The sequence below is a fragment of the Corvus brachyrhynchos genome, unplaced genomic scaffold (assembly GCF_000691975.1).
Source record: "Corvus brachyrhynchos isolate BGI_N302 unplaced genomic scaffold, ASM69197v1 scaffold10, whole genome shotgun sequence".
Classification (NCBI taxonomy): Eukaryota; Metazoa; Chordata; class Aves; order Passeriformes; family Corvidae; genus Corvus; species Corvus brachyrhynchos.
In genome coordinates, this window is record NW_008236180.1 from 4,029,481 (window position 1) to 4,034,370 (window position 4,890).

Consider the following 4,890-nt stretch of genomic DNA (forward strand, 5'->3'; position numbering starts at 1 on the left):
CGCGATCCGCACCCCCGGGGGCTCCGCCCGCCGCCGGCCCCGCGCTGCCGCCCGCGCCGAGGATCCCCGAGCATCCCCCGATCCCGGCCGGGGCTGCGGGCATCACCCCCCGATCCCGGCCCGGGGCATCATCCCCACTATCTCTCTCCAGCTCGGGGAACAGGTCCCTGGGGGCACCAGGGTGCAGTGGGCACCATGGACAGGTTTTTGGTCATGTTTGCAGTGGGCAAAGAGCGGAAAACACCTGGTTCTTCCCTCCTCCCCAAATGTCTCTTCTCCCCCCGACCTCCAGCTCCCTGGACGGGGGAGGCAGAGGAGGGTGCTCACCCCCGTGGGTGCTGGTGGGTGGTCTCAGCATGAGTGGGCACCCACCAAACCTCATGGGTGCTCAGCACACCAGCATCAAGCAGAACGGTGTCACCAGCACCTGTCACTACCCCGGGGGGACAACCCCACAAGTATTTTTGTAGGTGCCTGCCTTCAGCTGTGATACAGACAGGGACTGTCACTGCCAATCCCTGCAGCCACCAAGGGACTGGGCTCTGGCTGTGCACCCTGTGGTCATCCTGCACTGGGCTGGGAGAGGGGTGGGGACACCTCTGGGTGTCCAGGACAAGGACACTCAGATGCCTGGGCTGCCATACTCCACCTTTGCAAGGGTTCCCTGTAACAGACCCACTGCAGCACAGGGCAGCACCCTCACACTTGTTTTAAGAGGAAGAACACTCATCTTAAGCACATTGTGTGATGATCACTGCCCTGCGGGCTGCGAAGGTTCAGGAGGTGTTAGTGACAAAAAGCCTCGTGCCGGGTTTGTGTGGCTGTTCATCGGCCTTGGATAGCTACAGCATAAAACCCTCTTGGATGTGAGCTGTGCAGCTGTGTGTGTGAGAGCGAAGCACTTGCCAAAACTAAATTCAGCTCCCCAAATCAATAGGAGCTTTCCAAAATTTTGGATGCTCAATCAGGAGCTGCTCTGGATGAGGCTCAAGCCCCTGACAAGGCTGGATGCTGGCTCAGCTCTGCGCTGGGAGCTGGCCAGGGCTGACACATTCAGTGAGCCAACCAGGCTGCCAAGCAGGGAGTGGGGACATCGAGTCACGAACCATGCGTGTAGTGGGGACATCGGGCCACAAACCCTGTGCGTAGACTGCAAAGAGTCTACTGCTAAAAGATCCCTCGAGAATTCTTTGGGGGGGGGAGCTGGCATTCTTCCTCCTGCTTCGAGAGAGCAGGCAGGGCAATGCTGCTTGTAGCAGGCAGATAAAGAAAGAACGTGGTCTCCATCCTTTTGAATTTCCCATTTCTCCCTCAGCCTTTGTCTATTCACAGAGCTTTTGAGCCATGGCAGAAATTTTCGAAGAGAAATATGGTTAAAGAGGGGCCTTGGCAGGAAAAGGCTGATGTCGCTTGAGAAATGTGCGCAGATTACTCCAAGCTGTTATTAAAAATAAGTGCTGCACGTTCCATGATTTTTCTGGTAGTAATTGCACTTCTCCAGGAAAGGTTTCACGTGTCCAGCGGATGGAATTTATTTCCTCCTCATCTGCAAATGAGCCTGGTGCCAGCCCAGCATCCCAATGGCCTGGGGATACTGTGGTGGGGTTTGGGTGCCTGGGGAAGTTAAGACTGCTCATCCATCTGAAATTCCAAAGGATTTTCAGAAAAACCTTGAGACTGGGTCAGCGTGGGGAGGGGTGGTCCCATGCATTGCCACACCTGCTCCATGCTCCAGCCATCCTTGGTTTCACAGCATCCAGCATCACTCCTGGGTTGTCACTCAATCCCTCCCATGGTGGAGCATCTTTTAAACAACCCCAGCAACTCTGTCTTGGGTTTTGGTTTGACTTTGGGTCTTTTAATGTCTGGTTAAGGACTTTCCACAGTTAAACAGGAGTTAAATAGCAGGGAGGGAAAGCCCTAAACCGAGACACAGCTTGGGACACTCAAAGCATGAGCCAGGGCTCCTTTTCCCAGGACATTGCGATGGCGTGGGAAGGGGACAAGCTGGTGACAGTGGCTCCAGTGAGCCCCAGACCAACAAGCTTCCCCTCCACATGCATATGGATTTTCAGGGAGAGCACCAGTGTTCCCGTGGGTCCCATCCCTCCCAAGCACTGGGCTCCGGAGAGGGTGCGAGGCTGGGATGATTCAGCACGTTCGTTTTTCAGAGAATAAAGGAAGTAATTAAACATCAGCTTTCCTCCCGCCTCGCCCCGAGAGGATGAGAGGGAGGAGATGAAAAGCCTTCAGACGGAAGTTATTTGTCCAAGGAGAAAAGTGGCTAATTTCTCTGGTGCTTTGCTTGTCTGCTCGTTAATGAAAGCCGCTCGCCAGCAGGAAAAGGGAGCACCCAGCGAGAGGGAGGAACCAGAACCACTTATCCACCAGTGGCTGGGCACGTGGTCTCGGTGGCCTTGGGACATCCTGCCCTGTTGGGATGTCACCTCCACAAAACCCCCTGTGGCACCCAACCACAGGCCTGGGGGCTGTGAATGCAGCTGGGCATTGGGAACCCCCCCTCACCACAGCCCCATGGGTTGGGAACAGACACTCCCATGCTAAACACCATGGAAGGGTTTTCCCAAATTTCCGCCCCCCTCCCCCAACCCCCCGATTTTTTTTGTGCAAAGATTTCAAAATGAATTTGTTGAGGCACTAGCAGGGAGATAGAATCAAAAACAGCTTCGTGCTGAAGCCTCCTGCCTGGTGTGGGCTGATGGATGGTGCTTATCTCAACCAGGCATGGAAATATTTAGTGTTATGAAAATCTCTCCGTGAAAAGAATTTATTTTCATGCTGATAATAAAAGAACCAAAGCTCAGTGCTGCAGGGCGAGGGTGCTGCAGGTCACATCTGAGCTCTGGTTTATAGAGCCCAGGTAGTACCTGCGCTGTCCTCTGGCCCCTGGCTGGGCAGGTAACCCTTGTGCCACTCACAGCGTGACATCTGCACCTTCCCAAGGTTCATGATTTACTGGCAGAGGACATCCAAAGCATTGCTCCCTCTTTGCTGCTCCCTGGGACACAGAGAGGGGTTGAAACAATGGAAGCTCTTCCATTTGGAGGTTTATATAGATATATTTCTAATTGGATTTTGGCATGTCACGGTTATTTTCAAGGCAGCCTGTAATTATTTGAGAGCCTGATCATCTCCTTTCCCTCAGCACAGAGAGTTGTTTTTTTCTTTTTAATACTGTTTCCCCAAGTGAAACTGTGAATTTGCAACTTAATCCAATGAGAGGACACACATGATGTTAACTCTGCAAGGACAGCGGGACGGCAGGATCCACCTCTGCCAGGTTCCTAATCAATGCCAAGCAAGGGTAATAAGCATAAAACCAGCATTTTAATTTTTTTTTTATATATTAAAAACTCTGTCTTTTGAGAAGGCGGTCATGGGTATTTGATGGATTGGGTAGGTTTTGCTGGTTCTGCAGTAGCTCAGCCCACCCCATGCTGAAACTGCCCCATCTCCAGCTGCAACTCTGCAGCAGTTGAACGCTGCTCTCTGGCTTCTTCTATCCCAACTGAAACCTGATGGAATTCCCACTAATTACAGGGTTTTATTTTTACATGTGTTGTAATTTTTTGGGGCCAAAATAATTTCGTCCAGCTCCATCTGCTCTCCATTAGGGAACTGAAGCTCGAGCACGATGGATCCTGCCATCTTCACCAGGGTTCTCCCCAGGTTGGGCATTGCCATCATCCCAGTGCTGAATTTGTTACTCCAGTGCCCAGAATGGGCACAAATGAAAACCATTATCCAAGCAGAGCTTTCCAGCATCTCACAGCTAATGACCATACACCACCCTGCTTCATCTCAACAGCTTCAAGTTCTTATTCTCTCCAAGCCCGATTTCAGGGCTCCGGGCTGCTTTCAATTGCTACCGAATCCGATTTATTATTTACATTGCAAGGTACAGCCAGGCATGAATTGATTTGCCGTGCTCTGATTGCCACTGCATGCTGCTCTGGGATCTGGAAGCTGGTTGCTCACACAGCCAGGCTGCAAAATCAGAAGTTAGGGAATGCCAGAGTTCAAACTGCATCCCAATGCTCTGTGTTCTGCTCCCACCTTTGGCTGCATCTCTCAGGATGCAGGGAGTGCTGGTCCCAGTGGGGATGGTGGGATGGATTAACTGGTGTCCCCCACGGGTTGTCACCCTGGTGCTGCAGAGATCAGATGGTTGTAATGTCACCCCTTAGTGAAGAAGAGAGGTCTGGGGAATGGAAGGGGGCAAGTGACACTGGTTTTTAGGAAGGAGCCACGATGAAGAGAGCAGAAGGGACAGGGAATAACAGAACTGGGAAGCAAATGGGAGACCTGGTGTTTTGGGGGATTTAGCAGGCCTTCACCTTCATCACCACTTCACCTTTACTTTCATTATCACCTTCATATTCATTTTCACCTTCACATTCATTTTCACCTTCACCTTCATTTTCACCTTCACCTTCACTCCTTACCCTGCCTATGGTCGGAGCTTGCACTACCTTGGGTGGCAGAAATGAGTGAAAATTCCCCAAACCCGAGCCTGTTGCTCTGGGGCAATGATGACCAGAGGCAGCAGCTTTGCTGATGGCTCAGTTGTTGGAGATAAACCTGGAACAGCAGGCTGGAGGGCAGGACCATGGACATACTGCCCTTGGCACAGGAACCCTACTCACTCAACTCATGCAGCTGCCCAAATCACTGGGCACCTTGGGAAAAGTTGGTCCATCTGCCAGAGCTCTTGACTTTGGACATCACGGGATGAAAAGACAATTTTAAGGAATGCCATTTGGGCAGCATCATTAGCATTCTGCTGGCAAGACACCGCGCCCTTGAGCTCTCTCCTACGTGGGGATCTTCCCAGCAAACCTGCGGCTGATACCAGCTCTGCTCTCTGGA